This window comes from Euleptes europaea, chromosome 1 (genome assembly GCF_029931775.1).
Source record: "Euleptes europaea isolate rEulEur1 chromosome 1, rEulEur1.hap1, whole genome shotgun sequence".
Taxonomy (NCBI): Eukaryota; Metazoa; Chordata; class Lepidosauria; order Squamata; family Sphaerodactylidae; genus Euleptes; species Euleptes europaea.
Genome location: NC_079312.1, coordinates 61,510,527 through 61,522,678, shown reverse-complemented (window position 1 = coordinate 61,522,678; position 12,152 = coordinate 61,510,527).

Sequence of the window (12,152 nt, the reverse complement as noted above, 5' to 3'; positions counted from 1 at the left end):
TGGATCAGGCCAGCTTTCTCTAGCTCCCCAGGTACTTTCCAGGCTGATTACATCATCCTTAGATCTCACTGATCTATCCTGCACCTGTCAAACTATCTGACAGACTTGTAATCTTGACAATAATTCCCTGTGTTGATTCACACAAAATACAAAACCAAATCCAGTCTTGCTTGTAGTCAATGTTCCAACTTAAATGAGAAGGCAATGTCCCAAAATAAAGTAGACTGTGGACTAAATTGTTCCAAGTGTCACACAACAAAATATAATCAAAACCAAAAGTCGCATGACAACCACCTTTCCAGCGCAAAAGGAAATTCACAACTACCTCCTCCCCCCCCACACACCCAGTGACCAGAAGATGGCCATGATGCCCTCCCTCTCATCATCTGCCTAAGGTCACAGAATCAGCATTGCTGACAGATGTAGTGCTGTGGTATATAGTATGTAGTGCTCTGGTAGATATATATACCAGCCAGCATGCAGGGAGACCCAGGTTCAAATCCTTACTCTGCCATGGAAGCTCATCAAATGACCTTAGGACAGTCAATCTCTCTTAGCTTGACCTACCTCACAGGATTGTTGAGGATAAAATGGGAGATGATGCTCACCACTTTCAGATCTCATTGGGAAGAAAGGTGGAATATAAATGAAGTAAATTAAATTAAAGAATAGGGCAATTTTGGTTTATATCTTGATTAGTTAACATTCAAGTGCAAATCCCTTGTAAGCTGAGATACTGTGGAAAATAAATGTAACAAGGTTGAAAACTGTAGGTAACATGAATATAGCACGACTTCATTAACATGGAGCACTAATAGTACAATATGCATTCCACTGGGGGAATCTTGTAAGGCAGGAAAAACCTATAGTCTTTATTTAAACCCTGGAATGGAGAGAATAAGATTTTTTCACAAATTTCAGTTCTGCAGTATCATTGCCCTGGGAGGTTTATTTTAGTAAAGTAACCCAAGGCTCAGAAATGGAATGTGTAGTGAGAATACACCTTACTGAGAGGACTGATCTTCTACCTTTGCATTCTGTGTGGATTGAAAGAGGAGCCCCCAATGTAAAAAGTAAAGGGTAATTAATACATTTTATATTTTAATTGCAATTTTTTGTCAAAATGTGTGTGTGTGTCTATGTGCATTGACCACCTCTTTATTTCATTTTGTTATGAAAGAGAGGATATTTGTGAAATATGCCTATGAAAGTTCATAGTACAGATTCAGTCGGTTAATTTCTACCTGCCCCAGCATGATACTGTTAGCCACAAAAGTATGCCCAAATCCAGAAGTGCTTCAGTGTCTTTGTCAGACATGCATCTCTTTCCTTCAGAGACTAGGAGATTTCCTCAGCTTGAAAAGACTTCCCAGTTTCATAACAAACAGTTTGAGGGGTTTATCAATTACCACTCAGCCAAAGGATATTTAATAATCCATGTCGTGCAAGTTCCAAATCTGTAACTAATCATTGGATCAAGGGCAGGTGGTCATCATTGGATATGATTATTAGTTCTCTGAAAGCAACTAATAAAGGAAAGAAAATAGTTTCCTCTGGAATTACTCTCCACCTCTATACAGTAGAGAACAGAAGCTTATTAACTTAGACGTCTCAAAAATACACATAGGATATGATACATTAAACATGCAACTGTCTCCATGCCACTCAGGACCAACATTTTAACCTGGACATGTGGTGTCCACCTGTTGTTTCTCAGGCAATGTACTTGATTTGTAGTATGGGAACATTTCGAGTTCAAAGCTAACCTTGAGTATTTGTTTTCTCCTATAAGATCATTTTGAGCATTTCGCTGTGAGTTAAGCATTGCTTCTGTGAGATCTTTAAAATGAGCAACATGTGAAGCATGCCACCCTTTATACAAACAAAGACTTGGCATGTAATATTATAAAGAGCAAACATTGACAGTGTAATGGATGTGGACTGTATGGAAACAAAGAATTTAAGAAACAATATTCACTGGCCAAGGGTGTAATTGAAAGTTCTCCCATTTATGGAATAGAAGAAAATATGCTGCTGGTGATTTTCTTGTTCTTAAAGTAACCCTTAAAGGCTCTTGGCCCAACTGTACTAGTCATTATGTGTCACAGAAGGCCCCTTGAAGTAATCAGTACTCCTGTGGTTTATGTTTTGTGTTCTTAGCTGCACTACCTCAATATCTGATTTTCCTTTTCCCCCATGATGCCTTTCAGCCTTTCTTCCTGTACTAATTTTACATGATCAATATTTACAATCTATTTTAGCCTGCCTCCACCCCAGTATAACAGCTTGTCTTTCTCAACCTGTTCCCTATATTTCCTTTCTGTCTACTCCTACCATTCCCTTGCCTCATTTCATTCTTCTATCATTCCTTCAGAACTGTGCTTCATGACTTTCTGCTAGTGATGTCTTCTCCAGTTTTTATTTTCGACTGAACTCCTGAACAATCCATTTTTTTCTCTCTTTTTGAGGAATTTGGAGTCAGTTTCAAATCAGTTCTGTTATTGATCAGAGGAGAAAAGGGAATAAGAGGAATCAATGGCTATATCTAAAAAGTGAATTTCCGAAAAAGAAATCCCACTCCTGAAAACAATGCTATTTTTCCTACACTTTGTAATTTGTGGGTAGCAAAAGGACAATATTCAATACCCATTCTTGAAAGGATTGTTGTTCCACTTTATGGTACTCTCTCTCTCTCTCAATGCAGGCAATTAGTTGCATTGCAGAAGCATTTGTCAATGATAAGGCACCAGTGATGACTTCCATTGAAAGGAGAAATGTAGCAGACTTTGAGTGATATTAAGCAGGAGTATGACACAACATGACTTGTACGTGTGTTACTGAGACAGAGTGGTGTAGTGGTTAAGAGTGGTGGTTTGGAGCGGTGGACTCTGATCTAGAGAACTAGGCTTGATTCCCCACTCCTCCACATGAGCGGTGGAGGCTAATCTAGTGAACTGGATTTGTTTCCCCACTCGCCAGCTGGGTGACCTTGGGTAAGTTACAGCTCTGTTAGAGCTCTCTCAGCCCCGCCTACCTCACAGGGTGTCTGTTGTGGGGAGGGGAGGGGAAGGTGATTGTAAGCCAGTTTGAGTCTCCCTTAAGTGGTAGAGAAAGTCAGCTTATAAAAACCAACTCTTCTTCTTTGGGTCACTTGGAGTAATTATTCTGTGTCACCCTAGAGATGTAAAGTACAAGAGTAATGAAGTGCAAAAGATTGTCAATGGATGTGCAAAATCACACTGTGGTCTTGGCTCTCGTGTTTCACTCTGAATCTCACTATAGCCGTTTTGCTAGAAGCCACTCTGTACGACAGTATATGAAATTTATTGGTGGGAAGGGGGAGCATAAAACAAGTTATCTACTCAGAACACCTCTGCAAAAGTTTTTAGATAGATGCTCAAAGCCGCCCACTCCAGTTCCATGGGAATTCCCCATACGCTACTATTGCCAAAATGCAGACTTTTCTGCAGAGTCCAACAAGTAACGTTGATCAGATAATAAATCCTGCCTTTGGATTGAAAGATTGAGATGCTTAATTGCCATTTATACAGCTATAAATTATTATTAAATTAATATGTTCTAAGCTACAGGTTACAATTTAATTACAGCAAAAAAAATTCCTCCCAGGCCAAAATGTAAAGAGTCTAATATACAAGCCATTATATGACAGACTAGGGTTTATGCAGATGCATGCTCCAAATTTGCCTTAATCTTTGGGAAATAATTCAGTACGTATTGATTTAGAGACAACTGGGGTTGTGCATACTGATATACCCTAACCAAAAATAAACCTGAAATTAGCTGTTGGCAATTTTTGGGTTTCGGGTAGACCGAATACTGAAACCTGGGAATCTGCCTGGAGCTGAATAGGCAATTCCTGAAAAAGATGAATAGATATTCGGCTTTTGGGGGTTTGAGCTATTTGTCTTTGCTCAGAAGCACAGCTCTGTGCTTTTTCCCATTTTCTATCTTTGACTGGTTTTGTTAGGGCTCCAACTCCTTTTGAGGTAGGGATCGTGTAATCAGAGCAAACTTGGTTTGACCAAACTAACCATCACCATTCAGTGGGTTGATCTGGATCACCATTCAGTGGGTTGATCTGGATTAGGATAGTCTGGAGGCAGAAGGGTCATTTAAAAGACTGGGCTCACCCAGCACCAGCTTCAACAACTGCTGAACAGGCTTTGTTCTGAAGAATGGATGAGCAATCTCCTTGGCTGGCTCTGATATCACCCCCTCCTGAAACCTGCTCTCAAATGGAGATTGCCCCAAGTAGAGGCTTCGTTTCCCCACACTGTGACCATCTCTTGAAATCAGATTTTTGATGACCATAGTAAAGGACTGTTCATAGGATGTCATTTGCCTTATTTTTCTTGCATTTAAGCAGTTTTCCTCAGTTTGGAAGTTAATATGCATGGGCATCATGCTATGCACTCCAGATATGAGCAGAGCCCCCAGACTTTGAGGCATCAGCCTGCCAATCGGCTCTTTCTGTCAGTCCTTGGCAATGCTGAACTTCTGAACCTGAAAAACGATGGACAGCTTGGCTCACAAATGACTGGTGGATGGGGGTGATCCCTTTGTGGGCCCTTAAAATTGGACCCCTGTCCTAAAGTTCATGAAACTATCTCTTGCAGCTATGCTGCAAATTTGGTGACTCTACCTACAAAAATTTCCCCACAGGAGCTTTGGAAAAAATCCCTACAGACTACAATGGACCCAATTTTTTTCGGTATACTCAGACAAAAAGCCGAAATACCCCTTTACCAGCATGGGTATTTGGTTTGTTCTGGGTTTGTTGGAAAAAATTGGGCCCAATAAACCCGAACCCGAAATTTACCAATTTTTTTTTGCACGACCCTAAACAACAGCTGACAGCCAATCTGTATGTAATGCCTGAAAGAAGGGTAACCTTGCCAAGAAAATAGGCCATATGCATACTTACACATAGGGCATGCGCATTTCTCTATTCACATAGTAACGCTTTTATACTCCAAAATTCTTAGAGTTATTTGAGCAGGTTAACAACATATGGATAATGGTGATCCAGTAGACATTATATATTTTAACTTCCAAAAGAGTTTTGACAAGGTACATCACAAAAGGCTCTTGAGTAAACTTAACATTCATGGGATAAAGGGAATAGTCTTCTTATAGTCTGAAAAAGTGTAAAACAAAAGGATGGAGAGAGTAGGAATAAATAAACAGTTTTCACAATGGAGGGAAGTGGATAGCTTGATGAAAATGTCAACTTAGTGCACAGCAGTGATGAACAGGGCAAGCTCCATGCTGGGGATTATTAAGAAAATAATTGAAACTAAAATGGCTGATATTAAAAAGCCCCTTTATAGATCTGTGGTGCAGCCTCATAAAGAATACTGTATACAGTTATAGTTGCCATATCTCAAAAAGGCTATTGTAGAGCTTGAAAAGGTCCAGAAAAGGGCAACCCGTATGCTTAAGAGGATGGAGCACTTTTCCTATGAGGAACGGCAAAACAGTCTGTGACTTCCCGGTTTGGAAGAGGGTGGAAGAATGCTGAAGGGAGACATGATAGAGGTTTATAAGATAATGCATTGGGTAGAAAACATGGGGGGGGGAGAGATTTTACTCCTTCTCCCATAACACTAGAACTTGTGGAGAGCCAATGAATTTTAAGGTGATAGATACAGGACAGAAGAAAATATGCCTTTACTTAACAAGCAATTAAATTAGGGTGTTAGATGGTGCAGTGATGGCCATTATCGTGGATGGCTTTAAAGAAGAGTTAGATTTATAAAGAACAGATCACCAATTAGGGTTGCCAACCTCCAGGTGGTGGCTAGAGATCTTCTGCTATTACAACCGATCTCCAGGCAACAGAAATCAGTTCACCTGGAGAAAATGGCCGCTTTGGAGAGTGAACTCTATGGCATTGAAGTCCCTCCTCTCCCCAAACCCCACCCTTCTCAGACTCCACCCCCAAAATCTCCAGGTATTTCCCAACCCAGAGCTGGCAGCCCTACCACCAATGGCTAATAGCCATGGTGAGTAAAAGGAATCTCCATATTCAGAGTAGAGCTGTTGATTCAGTCCCGAACCGAAAAACAGCCAAATTTCCCGATTCAGCGGTTTTTAGTTTGGATGGAACTGAACTCAAAAAAGGCGGGAAAATGGGGAGCCGAATTCAGCGAGTTCAGGGTGTTTGGCGAATAAATTCAGCAAATTCGGAGTTTGGTGCAGCAGCATAACCATCAGTTAGTAAGCAGCATTCTCCCGCGGCCAATCGGTGGCCAAGCTGGGTCTTCTTCTGGCCAATCAGTTGTGATTGAGTGCATGAGCCCAGCTGCTGCGCGGCCCGGGGAGAGAAAGAGAGAGTATCTGTTTGTGTGTGAGAGAGATCCCCCTTGGGGGGGTGCTGGTGCATATTCGAGCCATTCCGTGGCTGCAGGGGGCGCATTTTTGGGGGTAGAACCCCCAAACTTTCAGCATAGCTTCAGAGGACCCTTCTTGCAAGAATCCCCAAGTTTTGTAAAGATTGGATCGGGGGGGGAATATGGGCCCTGGAAGGGGTCCCCCCACCCTTAATGTGCATCTCTGACAATGGGGGTTTTCAATCAGCAGAGCTTGCCTCCCACGCTCAAAGCTCCCAGCCCCGACAAACAGCTGAGCTACGGGGAGCAAGGGCGGGGCAGGTGCGAAGAAGATGGAACAGAAGACATCCACAGTAAGACCCATTTTGGGGCTTTTCTCTATAATTTTTTCTCCTGTGTGTGGGGGGGAGCAGAGTCTGTGTGTGTGTGGGGAGGGAGCAGAGTCTCTGTGTGTGTAGGGAGGAGGCAGTTTCTGTGGGGGGGGAAGCCAAAGGGGGCTTTCGCCCGTTCTGCCTGGGGGTGCATGCCCCCTCGAGTCTCTCTCTCCCTGGTTTGAGGGGGGGGCTTCAGTTGTGTGTCCTCAGGTTTTCCTTCATTCATAAGATCGGTTAGGTCTATTTTGATGCTTGCTCAAAATTGGTTTTCAAATTGTGACTTAAAGAATGCATTTTCCTGGTCCTGAGTCTGATGCAAAAGGGGAAATTCCACCCCCTCCTGCTCCTTATGCATAGCTAGCATGCCTCTGTCCCGTTCCATGGTTTGCAAACTCCCAGGTGTCACATGTTGCTTTGCATGGTTGCAAACGTGTTGCTTTGCTTGGTTTGCATGGTTGCAAACATGTTGCTTTGCATGGTTTGCAAACTTCTTCGCACCTGCCCCGCACTTGCTCCCCCCCCCCAGCTCAGCTGTTTGTCGGGGCTGGGAGCTTTGGGAGAAGGCGGCAAGCTCTGCTAATTGCAAACCCCCATTGTCAGAGATGCACATTAAGGAGGGGGGACCCCTTTCGGGGCCCATATCTCAGCCCCCCTGACCCAATCTTCACAAAACATGGGGGTTCTTGCAAGAAGGGTCCCCTCAAGCTACGCTGAAAGTTTTGGACCTCTACCCCCAAAAATGCCCCCCGGAGCCGTGGAAAGGCTTGATTGTGTTTTTAATGGCTTTATTCGGCCGAATTTTCCCCAAACTCCTGATCTCATGCCGAATTGCACGGACCCGAAGCGGGGGAGTTTGGACTTCGGCATTTCCCAAATAAAAATGGCCACATTTTGCTGAATCCGAATTTTACCGAATTTTTTTTTCAACAGCCCTAATTCAGAGGCAGCAAACCTCCAAATACCAATGTGAGGAGGAAAGCGTGGGCCTCTAAACCCGTCCGCTTATCCTCCAGGGCAATTGATTAGCCACTGTGTGAAACAGAATGCTGGATTAGATGGACCAATGGTCTGATCCAGAAGGGTTCTTCTTATGTTCTATGCAGATATATTTCCTCAATCGGTTCCCTGAACAACAAGCAGTTCCCTGAACAACAAGCAGCTACAGGATAACCCAATTAACCTTACCTCCCAGCATCACATCCTGTCATATATTTTATTATGTTGATAACTGAGTGTCTTCATAAAAATCTTGTAGTGAATTATAATATTTATATATTATGTTATTTTCCAACCTGCTTCAATGCTGGCCAATGACATGCTGTTGTTTTTAAGTCCTCTTCAACACTAAGAGAGACTTCATAAAAGAGAACTCCCATGGCTTAAAAAACAATTTTTTGGAAGTAGCTTTCACCAGTGATGCAATCTCCTGTGTTCACAAAGCATCTTCATGCTTTTGCTGTTATTAACGTTTTGGACCAGAGACATCTTCAACCTGCAGACTTTATAAACTGAAATGTTATAATCCAGTTGAACATATTACTTTATTCACCCTATTCTGCAGTCCTATCAATGCCAGCAGCCCACATATCCCCTCTGATAAATTTCAATTTAATAAACCTATCTTGTTTAAAATACTACATGAGGTAGAGGGAAAACATATTACCTCACTATTTAAACTGCAGGTTTTGGTGAGACAGATTTTGCTTAGATTAATTCATATATTCTAGGTGACATGGAAATAGTCTCATGTGGCGTCAGTTTGCATTACAATTTCTTGTGTGGGCCACATAATTTTTATTATTCTTATTGCTGAATCACTATTCTATAGCAATTACTGACAAAAGGAACTAATATTGCAGAGATGTGTCCTGTACTTCAACTTTTATGTTAGGAGATTTGGCAGGGGGAAGTAAGGGTAGTAGGGGAGGGTTGTACCAAGTCTCAGCAGACCACCAGCACTGCACAGAGCACAGTCTGAGAACTGCTGTCAGGAGGGATTAATTCTTTGAAGGTGGATTAGGCAACTCTTGAAGCTAAACGAGGCAGACATTTGCCCTGTTTGGTGGGCTAAAACTATCCAAAAGCGCCTTAGGGAATGAGGTCTACTAGGACTGCAGGTCAGTGGTTATTAAGCAATGGGCCCTGGTCTATATTTCCAAAGAGTAGATTCCATCTGTTTTTTTCCAACCTTTGGTAAAGGATAACGCCCTCCTTGCGATTTTGGCTGCCAGTTTAAGGAATAATATCTCTGTTGAAAGGTCATTTAAAAAAAATAAAAATATAGGATTTAGGCCAAAGACAGTTATGTTTCTATCTTTGCAGTAGATTTCTCCTATGCTGTACTTGGGAGGTGGGGAGCATTTTTGGTGCAGTGGGAAAAGACTTTCTTTCCATACCATGGCCACTCCAGCAACACCTTAGCACCTCTTCTTCTGCAACTGAGAAGCAGCAAAAGAAGAGAAATAGTAGGGGCTAATGGTCCAGAATAGATATAATCACTTTCCCCCAGGGGTGAAAGCTCTTCAATTCATCAAGCAGACCATTATTATTATGTCCAAATGGGAGATAGGAGCTTAAAAATAACCATTTGCTTAATAGTGCAGAGTTGAATGGGATTACAACCATCTACATCAGGGGTGTCGAACTCATTTCTTATGAGGGCCGGATATGACATAAATGTCAATAGGTTGGGCCAGGTACCAGAGATACAAGCTTCATAGAAGACAGAGGCAAAGTCAATTAATGATATTATTTTTGTTATTGGTTTAAGCATGTTTGCATTTTAAGTAAAAAATAATATCGTTAATTGGCTTTGCCTGGGTCTTCTGTACAGTTTATAGTTCTGGTCCCTGGCATTAAATTTGATCTAGACTGGTGGGGGTGGGGTGGCTGCCTGAGAACAGAATTTGTGCTCTGGGAATTGAATGACATGTCGCAGAGTGGAATGACAGCCCCTGGGAGTAGCAGGAAGTATTCTAGGGCTGTCATTCCAGTCCCAGAACACTTCTGCTACTTCAAGGGGCTGTCATTCCAATTGTGGGATGTCATTTCATTCCTGAACACTTCTGCTACTCTCAGGGGCTGTCATTCCACTCTGAAACCTGTCACTCTAGTCACAGATCTCTTCTGCTACACCTAGGTGCTGTCATTCCAGTCCAAGAACACTTCTGCTACTCCAAGGGTTTGTCATTCCAATTGGGGGCTGTCATTTCATTCCTGAACACTTTTACTACTCCCAGGGGCTGTCATTCCACTCTGCAACCTGTCATTCCAGTCCCAAAAGCTTCTGCTACTCCCAGTGGCTGTCATTCTACTCCTGACCGGTCATTCTAGTCACAGATCAGTTCTGCTACTCCTAGGTGCTGTCATTCCACTTGGGGGCTGTCATTCCAGTTAGGGCTGTTGAATTTAAAAAAATTCAGTATAGTTCGGATTCGGCCGAATTCGGCCCGTTTAGATTCGGGATATGCCGAAGTCCGAACTCCCCCACTTCGGATCCGTTCAATTCGGCGGGAATTCAAAGTTCAGAAAAAAAAATCGGCCGAATAAAGCCATTAAAAACACAATCGCGCCTTTCCGCAGCTCTGGGGGGGCATTTTTGGGGTTAGAGGTCCCAAACTTTCAGCAGAGCTTCAAAGGACATTTATTGAAAGACTCCCCAAGTTTTGTAAAGATTGGTTCAGGGGGGGCTGAGATATGGGCCCTGAAAGGGGTCCCCCCACCCTTAATGTGCATCTCTCAGTAGAGCTTGCCGCCCACGCACAAAGCTCCCAGCCCCGACAACAGTTTGCAAAGCAACACAACCTTGTAAAACAACACCTTTGCAACAGGGAAAACCAGAAGACACACAACTGAAACCTCCCCCCTCAAACCAAGGAGCGAGAGACTCAAGGGGGAACACACACCCCGGGCAGAACCGACGAAAGCCCCCTTTGGCTTCCCCCCCCAACCACAGAAACTGCTACCTCCCCACACACACACAGACTCTGCTTCCCCCCCCACACACACACACATACACAGGAGAAAAATTATAGATTAAAGCCCCCAAAGGGGTCTTACTGTGGCTGTCTTTTGTTCCATCAGGAGGGGCTGGGGAGGACTTGTAATCCAAGATGATTCCAATTAGGCACGGGACATTTTGCTCTGGAGAAGATGCACACAGGATCGGCTGATCCATTCATCCCAATAGGGGAAAGGGGAAAGGGGAAAGCCCATATCTCGGGACCCCCTGACTCAATGTTCACAAAACTTGGGTGGTCTCTTAAGAACACTGGTCTGAAACTCTGCTCAAATTTTGGGATCTGCACCCCCAAAAATGCGCCCCCTGCAGCCACGGAAAGAGAAAAGGGGGGAAGCGATATTTCTGCCCCCACTGAACCCATCTTTACAAAACTTGGGTGGTATCTTAAGAATAATTGTCTGAAGCTATGCTGAAAGTTTGGGGCTATATCCCCAAAAAAGCGCCCCCTGCAGCCACATAAATGGAAAAAGGGGGGAGGGAAAAGGGGGAGAGCCCATATCTCGAGATCCCCTGACCCAATGTTTACAAAACTTGGGGGGTATCTTAAGAAGCTTCATCTGAAGCTCCACTGAAAGTTTGGGGTCTGTACCCCCAAAAATGCACCCCCTGCAGCCATGGAAAGAAAAAGGGGGGAGCCCATATCTCGGGACCCCCTGACCCAATGTTTACAAAACTTGGGGGGTATCTTAAGAAGCTTCATCTGAAGCTCCACTGAAAGTTTTGTGTCTGTACCCCAAAAAATACGCCCCCTGCAGCCATAGAAAGGAGCAAATGTGCACAAGCACCCCCCCACACACACACACGAGGATTTCGCTCGCTCTCTCTCCCTGGCCGGGCCGCACATCAGCTGATTCCTCCAGTACTCAATCCTGACTGATTGGCCAGAAGAAGACCCAGCTTGGCCACCGATTGGCCGGGGGAGGAGAATGCTGCTTACTGACGGTTATGCTGCTTACTGATGGCCCCGAATTTGCCGGATTTATTCGCGAACTCCCGAACTCGCTGAATTCGGCCCCCCCGGTTGCCCGCCAGTTTTGAGTTCGGTTCCTCCCGAACTAAAAACCACCGAATCAGGGGAAATTCGGCTGATTTTCAGTTCGGGCAGAACCGAATCAACAGCCCTAATTCCAGTCCCAGAACACTTCTGCTACGCAGAGGTTGTCATTCCACTCTGCAACCTGTCATTCCAGTCCCAGAGTAGTCTATTTGGGCCCAGAGACTTTAATAGAAAATCCATTCTGCATTTTCTTTGCAACTTTTTGTGCTGTAATGTATTTCAATGGAGCCCATGCAAGTCAACTGGCATTCTTGGATCCCATTATCTCCAGTGGGCCTGCAAGCCTCTACCATTGTTTCCAATGGGCAATCCTGTCATTCCTTTTAGTACATCCCTTGTTTGTTTTA